This window comes from Perca flavescens, chromosome 20 (assembly GCF_004354835.1).
Source record: "Perca flavescens isolate YP-PL-M2 chromosome 20, PFLA_1.0, whole genome shotgun sequence".
Classification (NCBI taxonomy): Eukaryota; Metazoa; Chordata; class Actinopteri; order Perciformes; family Percidae; genus Perca; species Perca flavescens.
Genome location: NC_041350.1, coordinates 6061338 through 6074099, shown reverse-complemented (window position 1 = coordinate 6074099; position 12762 = coordinate 6061338). Strand labels below are relative to the sequence as shown.

Genomic DNA, 12762 nt, shown 5'->3' with positions numbered 1-12762 from the left:
GTAGACTAAACTGACTGAAACCCGGGCTTGTCACATGTCAAACCTGTCCAGCACGCTGCTGTTGCAATGGATTTTTTTTTTGACATTTTGACTGACAGTTTGGATCTTTTTTATTTATAGATGTTGGTTCAAAGTACATACATACTGTGGAAAAGAGCATTTGCGTGTGTATTTGTTCCATTGTGAGTGTTTGTATGTTGCTTCTGAATGTTACAGAATGAGTGCAGTATCTGTGTGGAGTTTAACCTAAAAGGGTTGGGTTTTTGTTATGTTGCATTGTGGCATACTTATTAGTTGATATGTTACTGACAAGTTTGGACTTGAGCCTAACTTAATGAAAGAAATAAAAAATAAAAATACTGACGTATAGAAGGAGTTCCAGTTTGTGTGTGTTCACTTTGCTTTTATCAGCAGCTTAGAAGCCTTTTTCATGTATCACATTTTACAAGTTTATACAATGAAAAATAATATTTCATGAAGTATGGGGTGCTACAAAATGATGAATAGGTTTGTATAGGATAGGAGTAGGCTTTTGTTACATGGTAGGAATACTGAGCTAGCCAACTGAAGGTACCTTTCAGTTATAGTCTGTCTGCCTAGCGCCTGAGCTGCAGGTGCATGTGGTTCATCACCTACAGTTGTATAGAACAGTAAGTGAACAGCACAGTGCACCTAAACTCCGAACTGACCTTTAGATAGTCTCTACTGCAGGTATGAGGTCACATCGCTATGGTGATATGGTCAAAGCTGACTTTTACAGACACACGCGTACACATACACACACACTGTGAGCTAGTGAAGCAGAGAGGTGAGGACAGGCACAATGGGCCACAAGCCAGTGAAATACAGAAGTCTTCTGTTCTCTGGAATGCTCTCGATCACTCTCTCATTCTCACTCTGCTTCTCTGACCTGATTGGGACCCACATTTAGGCTGCTGCCAAATCAAAATGTGTCACCAAATCAGGGTTAGACTTACACTGGGGCTAGAGCTGTGTGATTATGAGAAAAAAACAAAACATGATTGCAATTATTTTGGTCAATATTGAAATCACGACTCGAGGTCGACCGCTAGTGGATTTTACCGATACCAATAGTTAGGTTGGGCCGTATTTGCCAATAACCGATTAATCGACCGATAGTATTTAGAATTGGATAAAACAGTTGACAAAATACATAATTTTTTTTCAAAAAAAGTCCAGACGCTTTTGCCAATAATCAAAAATAATAAGGTCATATTTATTGATATTACATGCACAGCAATGCTACACAAGCATGTGTGTGTTGTCTAAAACAGTTCTCCTACATATTTGGAGTCATCAAAAATAAACATAATGAGTATTATAATTCATATAAAGGACAAACTATTTACATTTCTTCAAAAAAGGCCCAAATGTATGCCAAATCTCAAAACAGTGACGCCATTCTTCTCTGTAGACCTAGCCTGACGTGGTCCTACCATAGACAGTATATAATGGACCAATAGACCCCGTGTCTCTGGACGGAGACCAGTGAAGGCTATTAGAAGCACTTTTCCGGTGATGGCCAGCTTTACTGCGCAGCCTCCAACTGAGAGAATGTGACGTGAGCAACGTGTCTGAAAGTTGTAAGTCTTCTGGTAGCTGTGCCAAGAGAAATCTCAATCATTCCCAATCTTAGAGATACGGAGACTGTAGGTGTATGTAAGGAGATAACATGGGCACAGGCTAATTATTGATCACTAACATGCTAGTTAACATTAGTAATTAAACCTAAACATCTCATGTAAGTCGAAACTGCCTGCGAGCTTCTCCTGTACTATACGGTAATTCCTTTACTATGCGACAGTAAGTCACTTGGTTATGACACAATCGTTAGCCTATTTTTACAAAAACGTCTGCTACGGAGCCATAACGTGAGGTACAAGGTAATGGAGCCTTTTATACATTGTCGTGTTTCTTTGGAACTAAACAACGGACAAATAGTCTTTAAACGCTTCAGATGTAAAGTTATTCGCAGTCAAGTGACGTAAAGAAAAATGGCGGTCAGCGGAATGCTAACAGGAGGTGATGGCCAGTTAGCAACAAAATGGCGCCATGATGGCTCGAGTTCTGAAGCGAAGCTTACCCCCTTGGGTCCTACTCAGATTCTAGTCAGAATGTGAGCCGCTCCATTGGGCAGTGATTATGGGGCGTGTTCCAACCGAACCAGGAAAAAAAATGCCTCTGCATTCATTGGATAGACCTCCAACCAATCAGAGCAACGGAACTCAACACTGTGTATCGTCTCCATAGCAACCACTCTTTGCACAATGCATTCATTCTAACTTGTGACTTTTTTGAAGCTGGATATATCATTTGTTGCGTGTAAATATAAATGTGGATAACGTTAGTGATAATGACATGCTCGCTACAGTCGCATTTCTAGAGATGAATCAGCGAAAACACGTTTTATTTCTCTGATTCACGGCTTTGTTCTAGCGCCGGCGCTCCCTCTCTTCTGTCTCTCTATGTCTCTCCACCATATAGCGCTCGCTCTCTCCAGTCTTTCTCTATCTCGCTCCACCATATGACGCTAGTACCGTGCTTTCGGGCAGTTGTTGATGCATTAAAATGAATGCGCTGTCGATTCTTCACATCTCAATTCTCCAGCGGCAGCCACTAGACGCATCGTGGACGATTTGGTTCGGACTTGCGTTCATTTTTGTCAGTGTTTTAACCGCTTGAGGTTAGTTAGCCTACTGCTAATGTGTAGCGTCATCTCAGCCAAAGCAAACAAACAAACATACTGTTGTGCTGTTCTTTCTTTACTAATGCAGCATCTATTCAACAAATGAATAACTTTATAATGATATAACAAACGCGCATCTGATGTCAGCCTTCTCCGCACAGCATGACAACACAAGGCATCAGTGATAGTTTTTATTTTGCCTCTATAGGAGCTATTGTAATGCATGATGCCAGCAGACCCTTCTCAGCTCTGTGTACTGTGTAATGAATGACAGCGTGCGCTTCTCAGCCGCTCCAGCAACGGACGCAACCGGAAAAACTATCGGCATGGATTTTTGCCGATAACATAGTTCCACCAATCAACTATCGGTGCCGATTAATCGGCAAAACCGATGAATCGGTCGACCTCTAATCACGACTGTTTAACACAATTACTCATTGAATTTTGGAAAGATGTTGCATTTATTGAACTTAAAAACAAACAAACAAATCAACGGTGGAAATTTCCCTTAATACCTATCCCGTTTTTAATTCCCCTTCAGAACACAAGACAAAATAAAGGCCCGGACACATAGACATAGTTGGACAGTCTGTGTCCAGGTCAGTGACTCAAGTCTGTTCGGTGTGTTTTGTGCCGTTGTCCGTCCGAGGTGCCGTCGGCCTTCATTTTGGCCGACCTGACATGTATAATCGGCGGGGTGGCCTCTGCCGGCAGTCAGACTCAAATGACCCATCTGATTGGTAGAGTGCTAACCCGGAAACAGAGAGCGGAATGAGCGTGACTAGAGTCTCTCAAAATCTGACGAAAATCTTTTAAACTGACCTTTGTTGATCTAAAATGAAGACCGATTCAGCAACTGCACGGCCTATTTCTCGCTTAAAATGTTTTCAGAAACACGTTTCGGTGAACTATTTTAGTACAATATGAGATCGTATTCTGAACAAACCGCCATGACAGTCTGTCTTTGAATTTATCGGAGAAACCAGACCCACGTGACGCGTTCGTCCAATCAGCTGCCGGTTTACATTTTTGGGCGACAATACAGATTAGCTTTGCCTGCTGTTATGGAGACATATTACGTCTCGTTGCTTTGGTGTGTTCCGAGGCACTTTTTGGACCAACTTGGGGAGACTGATGAGTCCATTTGCCTTTTCTGCCAACATTTGGCTGTCGGCTCTGTGTGTCCGGGCCTTAAGAGTTTACTTGCAAAACGTAATGTGCAAAAAAAAGCGTGATTATTTCCCCAATTAATCAATAAGTTGTTTGGTCTATAAAATAACAGAAAATGGTAAAAAAATGTTGATCAGTGTTTCCCAAAGCCCAAGACAACGTCCTCAAATGTCTTGTTTTGTCCACAGCTCAACAACAGTTTTACTGTCGTAAAGGTGAAAAGAAACCAGAAAATATTCACATTCAAGAAGATGGATTTAGAGAATTTTTTTTTTTTTAGGATGTTGATGAAAGCTTATTGAAATCATATTATAATTTATGTAATATTTTCAAATTTATTGTATCATAATTAGCCTGGGTAAACCCTGACCAACTTCTGGCAAATTTGAGATTTGCTCTGCAAGTCGGTCTGGCCAAGAGCCCATTCAAACCCATTTCCAATTTTTCCAAATCGAGGCACCAATCACTGCCGTTGAGGTGGGCTTTATTACGATGACGATAGCGCGGCGACGGCAAGAAGCTTTTTGTTTACGTTCAACATGGCGGGCACCAAAGCGCAACAAGCGGTTAATGCCGCTGTTGCTGCTACGTCACCCAGATTGTTGGTCTGATTGGTTGAAGGACTATCCAATTGCGCCCAGAGGCATTTGAGTGGCGTCCGTTGGTGACGCCCCTTTGGAAATGGGCTGTGGATGAAGCTCGCCCAGACCCACTCTCAGTTACAACTGAGAAGGGTCTGGTGTCAACCAGGCTACATCAAAACAGGGGTGGGCCAAAAATATCTCGATCTGTTTAAATGGGAGGTTCTAAATTGCGATCTTTTTTCTCAGTTTTGAAATGCCCTGTACACTAATGCCAGACTTGAAATGACCTATGAATTTCTCCATTTCTGCCATGAAAACGCAGTACAGCATTAATACATAGGTTTCAAAATGGTGATTAAAACTTGAGTTTAATTTGAAGTTGTAAAGAGAAGCCAAAAGATAACCTAATCCAAAAAAAAGGCTTTTCAAGTTAACAAGTTGTTCACGAGCCTGTTTGTAACCGGTAGGCTACGGACGACATTATCTTTACTTCACCTGTCTCTGCTGCGCTCCTCTTCGTGTGGAGAAGCCCGGCCCTCCGGTGAAACACGAGCTTTCAAACAACAAGTGACCAATAACCGTAGGGCTAACCCGAAAGCTATAAGGTTCAAACGTTGCCAGAGTAACCACGTCCAAATCAATATTTGAACGCTTTGTTTTTGTTTGATTGTTTTGGGGTCAGTTTGTTACCTCAGCAGGGGCTGCAGGAAAACTACTGGCCTGATTGTCATGAAACTTGGAGGAAGGGTGTAACGTGGGCCAACGCCAACCCATTAAAATTTGGAGCCTTTCCGAATCATAGGGCTGATGATACAATAAATATTTGGAGAAAAACAGCTTTTTGTGTTTTTCTTACACCGAGTGTAAACATCAAATTATATTCAACAACAAAGGGTATAATTAGATGGCTCAAAGTGAGGTGAATATTAAACATTTAGTTATTTGACATTCAGGCAAAATTTGGTGGTTTTATAGGCTATACTGCGCTTTGCCTTTGCATTACTGCTTATACTTACATGGCCATACAATAACATATTGCCGTAAGTGTAGCAAGTGATCATAATCACTCAGTTTTTATATTTAATTGAGGAGTCACTAACTACATTTTCAGTGAAGATATGCTGCTTGACGCCTTAACAATGTCACAACTCTGTCATTGTTAAGGCATAAAAATGTGTGTCTGTATTCCCCTCTCTCTCCCTCGTTTTGGCTCTTTTTCTCTTTGTCTGGTACAGGGTGGTACAGCCGTGTGTGTGTGTGTGTGTGTGTGTGTGTGTGTGTGTGTGTGTGTGTGTGTGTGTGTGTGTGTGTGTGTGTGTGTGTGTGTGTGTGTGTGTGTGTGTGTGTGTGTGTGTGTGTGTGTGATAAGAGGCAGCTCTGCTTCTACTCCTGCCTCCGATGACATTGACAGTACACAGACAGACACACTGCTTTACTCACTCTTTGTTTTTTTTTTTTTTTTTTTAAGAGCCTTTTCACACCTAAAAGTCCAAACCAAGGTTCATGTTTTTGTTACATTGTATACATTTGATCCGGTTAGTTTTGCTTTCAAACTGCGGTTATGCAAGCGCACCAAAGAACTATATGTGGCATAACTACGTCGTGTCGTCATCACGTACGTGAGCCGCGTCTCCCGAAGCTTGTAATTGATTGGTTTGTGGACGTCCCCGTCCTCTCCTATTCTGTCCCTGGTGTCGGACTATTTTCTGACTTCTGCTCTCCCCATGCTACCGCAAATCTTTTAGTTTTGTTGCGTTGTGGAGAAGCAAGACACAGGAACTTTACTTGGGTTTTGAGAAGCCACAGCATTTATTCAGAGACAGACTGCAAGCTACTCTTTACTACCACTTAACAGTTAAACTGCTAATTTATTCTCTGCCGACAGCCGTCTGGTCTGAACACAATTACCATCACTCTCTTTCTCGTTCACACTAAGCACTGAGCTATTCCTTAAAGCAGCTTCCCCGGTCTTATAACACAACGATAGCCTGCCAGAACTTCTTGTATTTGGTTCGATAGTCCAAACCACCAAAAAAAAAAAAGCTTTCACACTACATGCATTTTATAGCCTAGAAATCTAGACTCCCCCTAGTGGCAGCAAATTTATTTGGCAGCCAGGGGGGGTCTAGGTAGCCTGACAAGCCAGACCCACATCCAGATGTTAGGTCTGGGAACTCACCATTGACGGAGCTCGATCCGAGGGGCGGGATAAACGGTTGTCTTTCAAATTCCCTCTGCACGTAATAGGATAGCTCTACAACCAGGCATAGCAACGAAGAATGTAGCGGAGCTAGTTGATAGATTAAACTTTTGCCATATCCGGTCGGCAAAACTCCGAACACATCTTCCTTTTTTAAGAATGATTTCTGTGTTGTTCTTTGTTCTTTTATCAGAGAAAAGCTTAACTCCAAGTCTTCCAGAAGTCCGCTGTTCCCAGCAGCAGCAGCCATAAGCCCCGCCCACCTACACTATACACAATGTGATTGGCCTGACCAAAATTTGGTTTGGAGTTTTGCCGACCGGATACGGCAAAAGTTTAATCTATCAACTAGCTCCGCTACCTTCTTCGTTGCTCTGCCTGGTTGTAGAGCTATCCTATTACGTGCAGAGGGAATTTGAAAGACAACAGTTTATCCTGCCCCTCGGATCGAGCTCCGTCAATGGTGAGTTCCCAGACCCAACATCTGGATGTGGGTCTGGCTTGTCAGGCTATACATTGTACAGATTAAGGGTCCTATTTTAACAATCTAAGTGCCCGCAGTGAAGCAGTGTGTCCAAATCCACTTTTGCTAGTTTGACGGCGGAAAAAAGGATCCGTGCGCCAAGCGCATGGTTCAAAACGGTTGTACTTAGCGTCTTCATTAATTCGTAGGTGTGTTTTGGGCGTAACATACAATAAACCAATCCGAGTGTCATCTCCCATTCCCTTTAAAAGCCAGGCGCGTTTGTACCTTGGCACATTGCTCTTATGATGGCAAATTTGCACCGTAATATTTTTATTTGTAATCTCCCTGTGTGTGTGTGTGTGTGTGTGTGTGTGTGTGTAACAAACATAGTGTGTGCACGCTGTGCACGAGCCTAGGCACATTTTACTAATTCGCTGTTAAAATTACAATGGTCTATTGACTTTAGACCCGGTTTTTGTTGGTCAATGGCGCAATCACTTCCCGCTGCCTCAAGATAGCAATACGCCAAGAATGCTCCTGAACACACCTCCCTGTAAGACCACAGATGGGCGCAGGTGTATTTGCTATTTAAACGATGTAGGCGCTGGACGGGAAACTGCGTCGGTCTTAAATCAGCAAAGACACTTGCGTCGGGCTTTGCGCTGCGCCGGGTTCAAGATAGGACCCTAAGCCTGATTTAAACCCAGCATTGTCCGTGACTAATTTCAGAATCATGCTTTCTGACAGAACCATTGTCGTTTAACGTGCAATTTGAGGGGGGTCATGACATCTGATTGATTGAACTGAACGATCAACAATCTGGCTGTCAGACATTCAGTTACATTTCGGGCAGATCAGACATGTTGGTCATTTTCCGCTGCTGTTATCAACTGCAATAAGCTTGCATTAATATTATTGGTGTAGTATTTTGTACGTTGTGGCTATAGCTGTAGTCTTTACTTTGACTTTGCTGTGACAAAAATAAAGTTGAACTTCCCTGCAGAATAGACGGAGCATATTGTTTGCACCTTCCACCCTGCATCTTCATGTTTTCCTTTTTTTTTTTTTTTTTTTCAATCTGTGATGGTTGGCTGGTGTTAATTTCCGACACACACACTCACTCACTCACTCACTCACTCACTCACTCACATACATGCACACCAGGGGGTAAGCTGTGGCAGCAGATGGTGTGAATGAGGGATCATCATGTTGGGTTGTAGCTCAGCAGTGTGCAGTCCAGCAGGTCCTATTGATCTAGTCACTGGTCTGAGGAACAAGATAAGAAACAGCTGCAAATCTTCATCAGAAATAACACAGGCTTTTCCAGCTAAACTGGGTGTAAAAACCAAACCCTGCCTCATCCTTTCTCCCACATCTACAGCACATTCAGCCAGAAACCATGATCTTCAGAAGAACGCTTTCAGTCACAATGTATGGATCACTACTCAATAGGGCTGTCTTCGACTAAAGAAATTCTCAGTCGACTAACACTTATACGATTTTGTCTACTAATTGATTAGTTGATTTAATTGACAGAGCTGTGCGCTTTGAGAGGTGGTTAAGACTAGAAAAGCACAATATAAATGTAGTTAATTAACCATCTGTAAAACTGAGTTTCTCCACAATTAATCCTGCAAAAGCACCACTTTAAATCTTGTGTTTAACATAAATGTGCTCAGAAGTTTCTTGGAAATAAGTAATTAAGCATGAATAAGCATAAAAAATGACTAATCGACTAAAGAAATCTTAGTCGACTAAGACCAAAACAACCGATTAGTCGACTAATCGACTAAGAGGTGGCAGCCCTACTACTCAAAGTAGGTCATGGATCTGTTTCTGCTAGGTTTCCACATCAGTAGAGCAATAGTATTTTAATGAGCCCGTCTCTGAGTGGGAGAAAATACATTTATTCAGTTAAGACACCTCCTGTCTCCAACTACAAACTACTGAGAATTATTAAATGCCAACTTTATCAATACAAGTATTACAAAAGGCATTCAACATATTACCTCTGCCAAGGTGGTTATCTATTAGGCTTGGTTTGTCTGTTTATTTGATTGATTGATTGTTTGTTTGTTTGTTTGTTTGTTTGTTTGTCTGTCAGCAGGATTACGGAAAAACTACTGGGTTTAAAGCATTTACATATTTGACTTTTTGACAGATTAATGGGAAGGAAGTGTTGTCAGGAGAAAGGCAGCTCGCTCAGCTAATAGCTATCCCGAACCTGATAAAAGCAGAAGGGCCTTGTATCGGAGCTGCAGCTCATTCAGGCAGCCGTGGATGTTTTTTTTTTTTTTTAGTCATATAACATTTTAGTCTTTTATTTGACAGGCCCTGCACATTCAAATCCTGATAGACCAGGTTGTCCTGAAATGATGTGTGTACCTTGATTGCAGAGCGCTGAATTGCATACTGGTGACTTCATTGCGCAATTATTTGCATAAAGCTTAGTGGTTGTCGGTTGCAGTGAGGGAGAGACAACTAAAGCAAAACTTGGAGGAGCGGCTTGTCCCTAAAATGAGAAGAGCTGGTCCACACTGGAACTTGGCTTGGGTCTTGAGGAGTTGTAGGATTTAATCACTGACAAACTACACACTATACGTTCACCTGTGTAACGGCTACAACACTAAGTTTGCTGATCTTCAAGGGAGTCGAAGTCCTGGATCAGCAAACTTTCTGTTAACCCTAACCCTTTCCTCCTGCTGCTGGGGAAAACCAATCCTAGAGGAAATCCACTGGGAACCAAGAGATAAACATATTAATAAACTTTGGAAAAGAATGAGGGCTTTCCATGGTGTAGCATTGTTAATTGATAATGCACAGATATTTTAGAGAAACTGCATGTTCACCAAATAAGGAGTGAATGGAGTGAGTTTCATTACTAATAAAAAGACAATATTCCAGCCTTTTTAGTGAAAGCAATATAAAGGTTAAGGTAGTTAAACATGAATTTCCGGAGGATTGTTCATTGATTTCATTGCTGTCTCCTGGTGGGATGGACATATTTGTCTGCCTGACCTGAGGCATCCAGAGAAAGCTTTAGCACTGAAAAACCAGGAGGTGGGCAAGCTTGTTACTGATATGTGTTCCTATTATTGTATGCTTATAATGAAAATAATGGCAAATGACAAATAAGTTTAACATACCAAATGTCGAAACCCTTGTTAATTTTTTCCACTGATGTCCTAAGGGCCTAATACACTGTGGATAACCCCAATCTTCCAGGTTCATTACTAGTCACTCTGTCTGGGTTGTGTTTGATAAAATTGTTTTTGCAGTACAAATCAAGTAAAGGGCATGTCCAGTTGTGCAATAAACTTCTGGTGATTCACAGCTCTATGGTGTAACCTTAATATAAACAAATATGCATAGTAATATTTCAAATGAATTCAGAAACAACACTTGCAAGAATTTCACTGCAGATTGTCTTTGGCGTAGCAAAGCTCTTAATCGCTCATCAGTGTGTCATTTGGATTTCACCATGTGTCCAACAACTGTTTACTTTCACCTGGAGGACAGCCCAAAATATAATAGTATTAGTAGTAGTAAATGAAAGTAGTGTTGCTCTGCTTCTGTTGACTCTGGGTTTGTGTCGATGCTGATGGGGTCCAACCTTCAAGGCTTCACGATGATCAGTGCAAAAATATACTGAGAATGCAAGCGGAGTGTGTTTTGATCGCTCACTCTCAGACACACGGGACACACTCCCTTCCCCCATCAGTGGAATGTGTGTGTGTGTGTGTGTGTGTGTGTGTGTGTGTGTGTGTGTGTGTGTGTGTGTGTGTGTGTGTGTGTGTGTGTGTGTGTGTGTGTGTGTGTGTGTGTGTGTGTGTGTGTGTGTGTGTGTGTGTGTGTGTGTGTGTGTGTGTGTGTGTGTGTGTGTGTGTGTGTGTGCCCTGCTGGTAAGAGATAGCATATCAACATGCTGTTGTTATTGTGGCACTGAAAGATAAGCCATCCATCCATCTCACCTGTTTGTTTTTATCACACACTCTCCATTCAACACTAGTACCGCCAGAGCCACCCTCATTGGGCGGTGATATTTCAAAACTGCCCTGTTTCCCTCCTGCCCTGACTTTTCGTCAAATACCTTTTCTGCACATTCCTATATTGTCATGATAGAAAAACATTTAGAAATCCAAATGAACAGAGTTATGGTGTTGTTTTAACCCCCTTTAGCTGCCGGAAGCAGATGAATTGACCCATTTTCATAATGGCCGTACAGCGCATTGAGACAATGAATGGAAAATAGAAATAGAGATGCACCGATAGACCGGCTGGTGACGGGAATTGGCCGGTTTTGACGTGCTCGGCCATGACCGGTGACCGGCAGGTCATGCCGGTTTCATGCCGGTCAACGCTACAATTAACTGACAACATAAGTTATACGAGTTACAGTTCTGAAGGACGCACACACACACACACGGATGCGACAGCACCGTCTCTTTTTCCTTTCTCTCAACTTTTCTGCCGTGTGTTGCGCGTACCCGCTTGCGGTGTGAAGCGTGTGTCCGCGCTATTCTCCCACATGTAGGGAACCTCGTGAATTAACCTGCAACATGTCAGCTGTTTGGAAATTCTTCAGTGTGTGTGCAGAAAAGAACAAGTTTGCAATAGCAACACCTGCAAGGAAAAAGTAGGGCGTGGAGGGACGACACCAAAAACCAAATTTTTTTTTGTTGGATATTGGATGTGAAAAGAAGGAAATGGTTCTAACATTGCACTTTAGATGTGTATGAATTTCCCACACCAGGAGTAATTTATATAGTTCTATTTTATAGTGATCCATTATCTGTTCAAAAAATTTTCTATGTTCTGTGCAAAATGTTCTATTAAAGAAAAGATAGAAAATATTTGCGTGTGCTGTGAAGTGGTTATGAAAAATGAAATCGGAATCGGCTAAAATCGGTATCGGCTGGCCTAACTCAATGAAAATCGGCCTAGAAAGTTGTAATCAGTGCATCTCTACATAGAAACTAATTTGTAGCCAATATTCACTCACATTCACTTATAATCACTTAATGTATTTAGGCCCACAGTATTCATCGTTTAAATAACCGAATTGAAAGCAATTAGAGGTGGGCGATATATCGTTTAGACGATAATATCCAAATTGATGTCTGGATGTCTGCAAAATTGGGATATCGAATATTTCATAATTTGTACAATCCGACCCCCTAAACATGAAAAGAGCTGAAGGAAGTTAAAGAGAAAACAAATAACGCACACTATAACCTTCCAAACAATTATATGTAGCGATTTTAATACTGTAGGGGTTTGTTTGACTGTATTTTTTGTACAAAAACATGATCGTCCCGCACGAGAGTAAGCTGCTACTAGTTCTTACCTTGCGCGTTATGACGTTCACTCATGTCGACTAAGATGGCGGTGCGCGATTGTGCAGCGGCTCTCCTGTCGGTGTATATTTATACAAGTACGTACAGCCACACTGAACTAATCAATACAGGACCACGATACAACACAGCCGTTACGAGAGCCTTCCAGGCGGCTCATAACATCCCGGAGGCCTGACCGAGCCCTCCAGGTTGTTGTCGGCGCTAGCACGCCGAGCTAGCTATCTACCGGCAGAATGAGAAAATAACTCCGGCACGACCAGAGGCTGCATTGTTGTGCA

General features: G+C 42.0%; 1 protein-coding gene across 1 annotated transcript in view; it reads left to right on the top strand.

Moving 5' to 3' along the window:
- The window catches only part of pals1a (protein associated with LIN7 1, MAGUK p55 family member a), a 29914-nt gene that overhangs the window by 1058 nt on the left and 16094 nt on the right, over window positions 1–12762 (top strand). The window lies entirely within an intron of this gene.